The following is a 12588-nucleotide window of genomic DNA, read 5'->3' on the forward strand; positions in this document are numbered from 1 at the left end:
GGGTGGGGGCCTGACTTGGGGGGGGGCGTCCTCCGGTGTCAGCCCACGTCGTGGGGGCGTCCATTTCTGCAGTAGTATCCATTCATTCGCCGGGTGGAGACTTCGGGAGCCCGCGATGGGCCGGCCTTCCCGGGGGCTCCGTTTTGAGTCCTGAGTTGAGTCTTCCCCGCACTTCTTTGACCCTCGTGTGTGATGGGCTTAAAATCTCTGACTGCTCCGTTCATCTGAGGACCGCCCGAGGGTCAGGATGGGTGAGTCTGAGTGCCTTAGTTTTTCTGAGGATTAGGGAGGGGTCTCTTCAGTAAGTGAATTTTTCCCTCTGTTCTTCAAAGAATAACTGGATTTCTAGACTACTAAAGCCCAAAGGGCCTAAGAAATTATTTTGAGTCCCTCGACCCTACATCACCCAGTTAAGTTTTGTAGAGGAAGATGAGGCCCCAGAGTAAAGAGGATTAACGAATGCCACATTTTCCTCTCAAGTATTTTTTTCTTTTATATATATATATATATTTTTTTTGCTATTTCATTTTTTTTTTCCAGAATTCCTTTATTGAGTATTCTCCCTGGTGGGGGAAGGGTATAGAAGCATTTGATAGATGCAGACTTGGTCTGTAGTAGCATTTCTATCTTAGTTCCTAGCATCTCTGTTCATGTTACCATAGAAGCAACCAAAGCTAGATTTTGAGACCTAAATGTAAAAGTGGGTTCAAGAGTGTCAGTTCAGTCCAGGCACCAGTAGCTCACAGCTATAATCCTAGCTATTTAGGAGGCTGAGATCTGAGGATCACAGTTCAAAACCAACTGGAGTAGGAAAGTCCATGAGATGCTTATCTCCATCCACTTAAACAGCAGAAAGTCTAAAATGTGGAATGTGGCTCAAAGTGGAGGGGTGCCAGCTTTAAGGGAGGGGGGACTCCGGGACAGCTTAAAGCCCCTAAGGCTCCAGGACTGGCATATGTATGTACACACACACACACACACACACACACACACACACACACACACGGTATTGGAAACCAAGTTGTTGTCTCACTTCTGGTTCAAAATGTGCATTTTTGACTTGTGGCAACTGCTGGAGACTGAAGAACAGTCTAGTTAGTGACAAGACTTAGAAGTCCAGGAAATTAAAATCCATTTTGTAGGGAGAAAATAATTAGAAGAATGAAAGAAAAAAGAAGTGGTGCTTATTCTCTGACAGTTCAGAAATTCACAAAGAAATGTTAGTTAACTGGGTGAATGTTAACTTGATTGAAGTAGTTAGGATATTTAACAGCAAATCCAAGCTGGGTATGGAAGGTGCATTGTGTAGTGCCAGCTAACTGGGTCTCAGGAGGGAGGAATGCTTCAATTCAGAAGCTGGAGGACAGATCCAATAAAAATAAAAACTAAAAGCAAAGTCAGAATTTGATTAGGATAGAAGTACATTGCTTGAAATCACTTTTTTTTTTTTTTGGTTGGTCGTGGGGCATGAACTCTGTGCCTGAGTGCTGTCCCTGTGCTCTTCAGCTCAAGGCTAGCGCTCTATCACTTGAGCCACAGTGCCACTTCCTTTTTCTGGTAGTTAATTGGAAATAAGAGTCTATAACTTTTCCTGCCCTACTGGGTTTTAACTGTAGTCCTCAGATCTCAGCCTCCTGAATAGTAGCATTACAGCTGTGAGCCACCCATGCCCAGCTATGAAATCACTATTTTTTTGTGGGGGTCTGGGCCTGGGTACTGTCCCTGAGCTCTTCAGCTCAAGGCTACCACCCTACCCTTGAGTCAAGCCCCACTTCACTTTCTTGAGGTTAATTGGAGATGAGTCTCAGGTCCTTTTATGCCCAGGCTGGCTTTGAACCTTGTTCTTCAGATCTCAGCCTCCTGAGTAGCTAGGATTACAGGCGTGAGCTACTGCCCCCAGCTATGAAGTCACTTTTGACTGAATGAATTTAACTTTGAATTTAAATTTGGTTAAATGAACCTAGTGGCCACTTTTGTCACTTTGATATTGATGTAACAAAGCATTATTTAGAAATTTACAGTGCCTAAGAGAAGAGGCCTGCTGCCTAAATATTAAAATAAGAGCAGGGTATGTTTTCTTTAACATTTTCTCAGTTCAAGTATCACCCTGTTTTGGGAAGTCTTTCCTGGAATTCTTTCCCTTATAAATTTTCATAACACCCATTTGGTATTTCTATTTATAGTATATGTCATTTGTATTTTATCAGATTATGGTAACTTTATTTTTATAGGTTACTTGGCATATAGTAAAGTACATAAGTTATGTGTACTTGAATGAGTAAATATGGAAATTGAACTTAGCAAATAGTAAAGCGGCTGGATATTTGTGAGCTGAAATATGGGACTTGATAAAGGAACCCATTCTGTTTATGTTACATGGTATTTTGTATCATTGTTGACTCCTACTAGCTCCTAAATAACTATTAAAATAGAACTTGTAGGAAACCAAACTCAGTTTGGAAAACATTAATGATATATATTGGTTACATTATGCCAGTTAATCTAGAAAATAATATGTAGTTGTACTGAACTGATTTTTTTTTTTTCCTGGTGGGTCATGGGGCTTGAACTCTGGGCCTGGGCACTGTCCCCAACCTCTTCAGCTTAAGGCTACCACCTTACCCCTTGAGCGGCAGCCTCACTTCCAGTTTTGTAGTGATTAAATGAAGATGAGTCTCAGGTTCTTTAGTGCCCAGACTGGCTTTGAACCCTGATCCTTAGGTCTCAGCCTCTTGAGTAGCTAGGATTATAGGTGTGAGCCACTGCGCCTGGCTGATTTGATTTCTAATAAAGAAATCTGTAGTTATGCAGTTTGTTGAAAGATTAAAGAAATTGAAAGATTTAACTATCAAAATCAGTATTAAAGGTAAGGTTTGAAAAGTGTTTTGTGAAAATTTAGTGCATAGTATTTGGAATTGATCTATGAACTTGATGTATGTCTGTAGAGCAGGATTTCTTAGCTTTGATATTATTGTATTTGGGCCAAGTAATTCTTTAATGTGGATCTTCCTTTCTTTTTTTTCTTTCCTTTGTTTTTTCTTTCTTATGGGGGTAGGGGGAGAGGGGGAATCAAGGGGGTTGAACTTAAGCCTGGGCACTGTCCTTGAGTTTTCTCAGTGCTAGAGCTCTACCAATTGAGCCATAGCACCACTTCCAGCTTTTTCTGTGTGTGTGGTACCAGGGAATTGAACCGAGGGCTTCATAGATGCTAGGCAAGCACTCTACCAGTAAGCCACACTCCCAGCCCTGGATCTCTCTTGTATATTATGTTTAGCAGCTTTTCTCCCTACTAGATAGTAACTCATAACAGGTCTCTATATTTAAATAGCTAAGAAATTGTCAAATTGTAATGATTGAAACCACTGTGGTAAGTGTAATATATTCCCAGTATTCTAGTAAAACCATACCTTTACCTCTGCTTCTCTAGCTCTTGAGTTTTCAGGTGTGCATATTGACTTTCATGAAAAACTAGTTAAAATAGCCAAATTCAGACATAGGGAAGCTGAAAATCTGTCACTTTTTTTTTCCTTTTTATTTCTATAGTAGAATTCCTTTCTTTGGCACAGAAGAAGTCAAGATTTTTTTTGAGAATAAGCAATATATATATACATACATATATTATTATTATTATTTTGCCAGTCCTGGTCCTTGAATTCAGGGCCTTGAGCACTGTCCTTGGGCTTTCCTCAAGGCTACGGCTTTACCACTTGAGCCACAGCACCACTGCATTACTTCCAGCTGTTTTATGTATGTGGTACGAAGGAATTTAACCCAGGTCTTCCTGTATGCTAGGCAAGGGGCTGGGAGTTTGGCCTAGTGGTAGAGTGCTTGCCTAGCATGCACGAAGACCCAGGTTCGATTCCTTGATACCACATACATAGAAAAAAGCCAGAAGTGGTGCTGAGGCTCAAGTGGTAGAGAGCTAGCCTTGAGAAATTCCAAAGACAGTGCTCAGGTCCTGAGCCCAAGCCCAGGACTGGCAAAATAAATAAATAAATAAATAAATAAATGGACACTGTATGCTAGGCAAGCATTCTTACTACTTGGCCAAACTCCGGGCTGACGCCATATATTTTTATGGAAGGAGTAAAACTTTGTTGAATTGGTATTTTAAATATATCATTCCTTTATCTTCCATTTCACTGATAAAATTGTTGCCAAAGAAATATGCAGCGATGGAGCAGTCTTGTCACTTTGTTCCGAATTAACAAATACTGAGTATTATTTTTCATATTAAAGAGTTTCTTCTTAATTCAGTATAATGGAAAACATTTTCAGGTTTTAGTTGGAAGTCATTTAAAATGTAGGTCTATGCCAGCCTTGCACAAAAATGTAAACTGAGGGACAGTGCCCAGAACTGGCATACACACAAAAGGCAGGTCTAATTACCTAAGTCTGAAACTGAGTTTATCCAGAAGGATATTAGGATAAATTGGAAAATGTGAAACTGGAGATAGGCAGACAGATTTAAGAGGTTATAGCAATAGTCTAGTAAGTATCTATTAAGTTCAGTGGTTTCTAGACTTAAAACTTTGGGGGGGGGGGTCATGGGATTTGAACTCTGGGCCTGGACATTGTCCCTGAGCTCTTCAGCTCAAGGCCACCACCCTACCCTTGAGACACAGCTCCACTTCCCCTTTTCTAGTGATCAATTAGAGATAAGAGTCTCACAGCTTAGTAGTGCCCAGGCTAGCTTTGAACCACAATCCTCAGATCTCGCCTCCTGAGTAGCTAGGATTACAGGTGTGAGCCGCTCTTAGACTTAAAACTTTTAAAAATTAAAAGATTTTTCTTAAAACTTAAAAAAATTAAGACTTCCAAAAGTTTTTATGTAAGTTCTGGATAATACTTACTATTTTAAAACATTTAGATGTCTATATCTATCTACCCACCCACCCTTGTTGGGCTAGAGCCCTGGCTCAGTGATAGTGTCCCCTATTATCAAGTGTTCCTGCCTGTCAATTGGGAGGTCCTAAGCTCAAACCCCAGTACTGGCTGGGTAGTGATCTGGTGGGGCACCCGGTGGCATATACCTACCATCCTAAGCATTCAGAGCATTAGAGGATTGTGGTTCAGAGCCAGGCCAAGCAAATTCCATGAGACTTCCCCTGCCCCCCCTTGGTCAGTCTGAGGCCTGAACTCTGGGCCTGGGCACTGTCCTTGAGCTCTTCAGCTCCACATTAGTACTCTACCACTTGAGCCAGTGCTACTTCTGGTTAATTGGAGATAACAGGATTATAGGCTTGAGCAGCTAGCCCACTAGACTTTTATCTCCTGTTAACCAGAAAAAGCCAAAAGTGATTCACCAGAAAAAGCCAGAAGTGGTGGGTTGGTGGTTGGCTCAAGTGATAGTGGGTGTGGTTCAAGTGATAATGCATCAACCTCTAGGGGAAAAAAAAAAAGGCTTAGAATTGGTCTTGTTTTGGGCACAAACAAAAAGCCCAGTACTGCCAAGGAAAAATGCTCATATTAACAAAAGTAATTTTATGAAAAATAGAGGCTGGGAATGTGGCATAGTGGTAGAGTGCTTGCCTAGCATCCATGAAACCTTGGGGTTGATTTCCTCAGTACCACATAAAAATAAAAAGCTGGAAGTGGCGTGGTGGCTCAAGTGGTAGAACTCTAGCCTTGAGAAAGTCCAAGGACATTGCTCAGGCCCTGAGCACAAGCCCAGGACTGGCAAAAAAAAAAAAAAAAGAAAAAAAAAAGAATTGGAAAGTGGGCAAGCTTCTGGTGACAATTATAAGTTTTTAAAATACTATTTTTTCGGGGCCGGGAGTTTGGCCTAGTGGTAGAGTGCTTGCCTAGCATCACGAAGACCCAGGTTCGATTCCTCAGCACCACATACATAGAAAAAGCTGGAAGTGGTACTGAGGCTCAAGTGGTAGAGTGTTAAGCCTTGAGAAAGTCCAAGGACAGTGCTCAGGCCCTGAGCCCAAGCCCAGGACTGGCCAAGAAAAAAGTACTATTTTTTCATTAAATATTGATAACCATAGTTTGTCAGGCTTTCTGTGAAATAAATATTCTATGAAAAAAGAGCTAATTCAACTTTCAAAAGTATTCACACAAGTGTTTTTTGTTGAATCAACCCTCGCTTCAGTATGTAGAAGTGTTTTTTGAATACTTTTCCTTTAATCCCAAAGGATAATCTAAATGTTAAAAAGAAGTATATTGAAATGTTGAGAATTGATACAATAAGTAATTTTGACTGCTACATTAAGGACATTCTTAAGTGAAAGGTTTTGTACTGTGAGTTGATGACAGTGAAGAATTCAGTTTGTAGCCATTTCCTAGACTGATACTCAAGGTCCAGTTATTTTTTTAACACCTTTTGGTGCTTGTGTTGGGGCTTGAATTCAGGACTTGAGTGCTATCCTTGAGCTTCTTTGCTCAAGGCTAGCATTCTGCCACTAGGGCCACAGCTAAATTTCTGGCTTTTTGGTGGTTAATTCAAGAATTCTCATGGACTTTACTGCCCCTGCATGGCTTCAAACCAAAGATCCTTCGTTTAGCTTCCTAAGTAGTTAGGATTACAGGTGTGAGCCACCAGCACCCAGCCTTATAATCTTGCTTTTGTATCACAGTTTTTTGTTTTATTCTTATTTTGTAATTTTTGGAATTGAACCTTGCTATGTTGCCCAGGCTGGTCTTGAACTCCGGGGATCCTTCAAGCCTTCTAAGTAGTTAGGTCCTTGACATAACTGCCTTATGATGTTTTTGTTTTATTATGAAAATAGTTTTGGAGTGGGGCGTGGTGGCTCATGTCTGTAATCCTAGCTATGCTCAGGAGGCTGAGATCTGAGGATCACAGTTCAAAGCAAGCCCAGGCCCTAAAGAACATGAGACTCATGTCCCCAATTAACCATAGAAAACTGGAAGTGGGGCTGTGGCTCAAGGGGTAGGGCGGTAGCCTTGAGTTGAAGAACTCAGGGATAGTGCCCAGGCTCAGAGAGTTCAAGCCCCATGACCAAAAAAAAAAAGTTTTGACTTTCTTTATACATGAAGTGAAATGTTGGGTACCTCTAGAGGTTGTGGAGTTTACTTTGAAGACAGCCAATCTAGGACAATGATTTTTCACACCATTTCATGAGCCCTATGCTTCTTCATAGGCCTGAATTAGTGCAGTTTTATTGAATAACCCCCCCCTTTTTCTTTATGTCAGTTGGGCAAATGTCTGCCCTCTGCCAGTTGAGTGGGTCCTCTAGCCCAGTTTTTTTATGGTAATTTTTGAGATAAGATTTTTCTCATGATCTGCCTACTTTAGGCTTCTCATCGTTGCTGGGATGTTAGATACAAGCCACTGCTTCCCTCCTTGGATATGAAGTCATAAAGCGTTTCTGGCCAAAAATACGATCATTCTGATCTCATCTTTTTACCTAGTTTGGGATGATAGGTGCATACAACTGCCCTGCGGTGGGCTTAGAGGGGATCTCATGAAATTTTTGCTTGGTCGGGCCTTGAAGTATACAGCCCTCCCATTCTTAGCCTCTCAAGTACGTAGGATTACAGGTGTGAGCCACCTGTGACTGGCTAAAGATGACTATTATCTTGTACCTAACTCTTCTATTAACTAGACTTCTTAAGGAATAAGGGTATTAATTTGAGAATAAAAGCAGATGATTATGAATAAAGGTAGAAATTTTAGATGAGTGGAAGAGAATAACCACAGAGTGTGACCATAGTATGTATGAGATTTGAATTAAAAAAATTGTTTATAATGCTGATTTATTGTTTCACTAAATGGTTAATGAATGGCATCTGCTGGAAATTGGAAATCATTGTGTAAGCAACTGTAACTAGGCAATGGTAGAACATGGTTTAGAGTGAGGAGAAATCATTACACTTTTCTAATTGTAGAATATCTTTGAAGAAGAACTAAACAACCTGTTTTTGAGGAGTTCTTTTTCTTTTTTTTCTTTTTGGTCAGTGGTGGGGCTTGAACTCATCCTGGGTGCTGTCCTTGAGCTCTTCAGCTCAAGTCTACCACCCTATCCCTTGAGCCACAGTGCCACTTCTGGTTTTCTGGTGGTTAATTGAAGAGTCTCAAGGTCTTTAGTGCCCAGGCTGGCTTTGAGCCACAATCCTCACATCTCAGCCTCCTGAGTAGTTAGGATTACAGGCACCAGGTGAGGAGTTCTGTTTGAAGCAACCTAGAGTTGTAGGCTGTATGAATCCTTGTTTAGAGAAATTTAGGTGTAAAGGATCAAATGTCATGACTTAGTAGATTACACAATAACAAATGTCAGGATTTTTCTTTTAAAGCAATAATTTTAGATTTATGGCCAGTTTTAAATGTAGTAGTAAGTGGCAGAGAGTTTTCAGTACAGATTTGGGTTACTCCAAAGGTAGCATTTTCTTTTCATTGTTTTTAAAAATGACAAATGTTTTGTTCACCTTTAAGAGGTAAGAGCTTAGGATAGAGTGCTATGAGCAAAAAGCTATTAGATAATATGCAAAGTCAGGATGCTTTTTTTTTGCCAGTCCTGGGGCTTGAACTCATGGCATGAGCACTGTCCTTGGGTTCTCGAGGCTAGAACTCTACCACTTGAGCCACAGTACCACTTCTGGCTTTTTTTTTTTTCTGCGTAGGTGATACCGAGGAATCGAACCTGGGTCTTCGTGCATGTTAAGTAAGCACTCTATCACTAGGCCAAACTCCTGGCCCCCGAATGCTTTTTATCCAAGCAGCAAATAGCATTACCTTCTCAAGTGGCAGGTACATCATCAAATATATTGCATAACTAAGAACTGCTGGGAGATACTAGTTTAGGTAATAGATGTGGAAAGGAAGTGTTTTTATATTGATAAGAGCCTAAAGGGCCTAACCTGGAACAGTCTCACAAAGCAGGTGATGCTGGATCGAAAGGTTTTAGAAAGAAGAGCGCACCAACACTTGTAGAGAGAAATCGTTATTTCTAATGAAGGCAGCTTGACAAGATGTATCAAAAGAAGAAGGAAACTGTGAATCAGGAAGTTAGCAGGTAGTATTAGGTGATCAAGACTGGGCTAATTTCTATGGAATTCTGCCCAGCCCTTCTTTCATATCTATGGCAAAAGTTAGCAGTCTTTTTTTCTTTTTCATTTAGTTTAATTGCAAAAGGCAATTCCTGTCTTTCTTGTATTTTCATGAAGATTAGATGAGAGAATATTTGAGAATGTGATTTGTAAAGTGAAATGGACTAGTTATTTATGCGTGGCTGATTTTGGTGAAAAGGATTCAGTGAAGTGGGAAGGAAAAATTACTTCATATTTGCATAACTTTCTGGAGTTATAGAGCAGCAAACTAGAAATGTCCTAGAAAGCTTGCTTAGTCATCGAGGTAGTTGAAGCTGTGGGGAAATATATTTTTGACTATAGATTGGATTGCTAGGATTTGTTAGTAAGACTACGTATTTCTTTTTTTTTTTTTAATTGGTTTGTGGGCTTGATATTTAGATAACAGTAATGAAAATGAATAATTTGAAGAGCAAAGATATTGGCTATTCTACCTGCTATGGTAGAGATCATATGTTCCCAAAATGCTGTTTGGTTTCACTGTAATAATTTTAGAAAAATTACCCAATATGAGGCATTGCTAAGTTTCCAGAACTACGGATAGGCTGGGTTTTGAGTGAGAGGCTTTTTTTCTGCATAAGTCTGAATTGGATCTACTTCTTTCATTGGGGTTTGGAATACACAATTTTCTGAGTTTGTTGCTTATTATCTTGCTAGGATTGAGGGTGTCCATCGGAAGATAGTATGTAAGTTAAAGTTCCACTTACTTACCTTTTTGAACTTATAAAACTTGTTAAATAGCTAATCCTGTTTTCTCATCTGTAGAATACTGGTGATGCAAATGGTGATGCATAATACCACCAACCTTTTGTTGTTGTTGTTGTACAGTTGATATATAAGTTGATATACAGTTGATAATGAGTAATGAATACAATTTTTTTTCCCTCCCTCCCTCCCTTTGCCAGTCCTGAGGGCTTGAACTCAAGTAACTATCCTTGAGCTTTCTCAAGGCTAGCACTCTATCACTTGAGCTACAGTACCACTTTGGATTTCTTCTGTATATGTGGTACCACGGAATCGAACCCAGGGCTTTGTGGGTGCTAGGCAAGCACTCTGCTACTAGGCCACATTCCTGGCCATGAGTAAAATTCTTTCTTTTTTTTTTTTTTTTGGTGAGTCATGGGGCTTGATCTCATGGGGCCTGGGCGCTGTCCCTGAGCCCTTCAGCTCAAGGCTACCGCCCTATCCCTGGGCCTGGGCTTTGTCCCTGAGCTCTTCAGGTCAAGGCTACCACCCTACCCTGAGCCAAGCCCCACTTCCCATTTTCTAGAGGTTAATTGGAGATAAGAGTCTCAGGTCCTTTTGTTCCTTGGCTGGCTTTGAACCTTGATCCTCAGATGTCAGCATCGGGAGTAGCTAGGATTACAGGCGTGAGCCACCTGGTGCCCGGCTGAGTCCATTTTTTTTTTTTTTTTGCCAGTCCTGGGTTTGAGCTTAGGGCCTGAGCACTGTCCTTGGACTTTCTCAAGGCTAGCACTCTACCACTTGAGCCTCAGCACCATTTCCGGCTTTTTGCTATGTATGTGGGGTACCAAGGAATGGAACCCGGGTCTTCGTGCATGTTAGGCAAGCACTCTACCACTAGGCCAAACTCCCGGCCCTACAATTCTTTTTGAATCTTGTCTCCCCTTCTGTTGTCTCTCTTCTGTTTTTCCCTCCTGTCCCCAGCCAGTTCATTTTCCACTTAGTGTCTATAGTGAGTACCACTGTTAGATTTGTTCACCTCTGTTCCACCTTTTATGTGCCCTCCCTTCCCCTCCCAAACACAAGACAAAAGAAAAAGAAAAGAAACAGCAACAGTGACACTAAAAAAAAGTCTCATTTCCTTTTCTTGGAATTCATTTAATAGAATACTACTTTATATGAATATCTACCACTCCTATGCATATCTTCCTTTGGCTTCATTATGTGAATGACTAGGTTCCTACATAATTTATCATTGTGCAGTACCTGCAATGTTATAGTTACTGAGTTAATGCCTAAAATAACTTGTAAAGGTTTATCAGCAACTATTAAATTGTACATAGTAAGTAATGTCATCACACTTTTCTACCCCCCTGTTCAGTCCTGTGGCTTGGACTTAGGGCCTGGCCACTGTCCCTAGGCTTTTTCACAGACTTCCCTGCATGGGCTGGCTTCCATCCTCAGATGGCCAGGATTACAGGCATGAGCTATATAATAGCTCATCATGACATTTTTATACATGAATATAATTGTACTTTGTTCACATTTATTATATTACTTTTCTTGCCATCTTTCCCTTCCAGCATTAACTTTTACTTTCATAACCTTGATTTGTCTTTGTTTTGTTTCCTCCTAGTTCTCACCAATGAGAGAAAACATGGGAGTAGCTTTATGGGACTAGCTTATTTAACATGCTAACTTCTCAGTGCTATTTATTTTCCAGGAAACAGCATAATTTAATTCTTTTACAGATGAGTAGATTTCATTATATGTAAATACCAGATTTTTTTTTTGTATCTTTCTATCCATGGATTTGCACCTAGACTGACTTCATAAGGTAGCTATTGAGAATAGAGATATGATTAGCATGGGTACAGAGGATTTCTGTAGTGGCTGACTTAATTCTCTGAGTTTTTATTGCAGAAGTAGTATGGTTGAATCATAGTCCTTTTTTTTTTTTTTTTTTGCCAGTCCTGGGCTTGAGCTCAGGGCCTGAGCACTGTCCTTGGACTTTCTCAAGGCTAGAGCTCTACCACTTGAGCCTCAGCACCACTTCCGGCTTTTTTCTATGTATGTGGTAGCAAGGAATCGAACCCGGGTCTTCGTGCATGCTAGGCAAGCACTTTAACCACTAGGCCAAATTCCTGGCCCTTTTTTTTTTTTTTTTTTTTTTTTTTTTTTTTTTTGAGGGGTACTGATACTGGGGCTTCAACTCTCAGGATCCGGGAGCTATCATTTATGTTTTTGTTTTTTCTTCAGCCTTGGCTCTTTCCTACTTCATTGCAATTCCATTTTTTTTTTTTTTTTGGGTCTATCATGGGACTTAACTCTGGGCTTGGGTGCCATCCCAGAACTCTACAGCTCAAGGCTACCGCCCTACCCTTGAGCCATGTCCCACTTCCCGATTTCTGGAAGTTAATTAGAGATGAGTCTCTGGTCCTTTTGTGCCCAAGCTGGCTTTGAACCTTGATCCTCAGATCCAGAGTTGCCAGAATTACAGGTGTGAGCCACTGGGCCCAGCTTCATCCTACCCCTTGAGCAACAGTACCACTGGTGGTTAATTGGAGATAAGTGTTTCACAGACTTTAGTGCCCCGGCTGTCTTTAAATTACAGCAATCCTCAGATCTCACCCTTCTGAGTAGCTAGGGTTACAGGCTTTAACCACTGGCACCTGGCTCATTTCCAGTTTTTTTGATGCGCCTCCACACTGATTTCCATTCTATTAGATAATTTACACTCCCACTAGCAGTTAATAAGAGTCTCCCACCTCAGGCTTGTCAGTTTGTTGTTTGTTTCTTGATTGTAGCCATTTTTTTCTTTTTCTGTTTTTTTTTTGATAGGTCGTAGGA

General features: G+C 40.7%; 1 protein-coding gene across 3 annotated transcripts in view; it reads left to right on the plus strand.

The window, feature by feature from the left end:
* Positions 1-12588, plus strand: part of Nup98 (nucleoporin 98 and 96 precursor) — a 96482-nt gene that overhangs the window by 575 nt on the left and 83319 nt on the right. The gene's annotated exons all lie outside the window — the stretch shown is intronic.

This window comes from Megascapheus bottae, chromosome 16, assembly GCF_031878675.1.
Source record: "Megascapheus bottae isolate mThoBot1 chromosome 16, mThoBot2.hap1, whole genome shotgun sequence".
Lineage (NCBI taxonomy): Eukaryota > Metazoa > Chordata > Mammalia > Rodentia > Geomyidae > Megascapheus > Megascapheus bottae.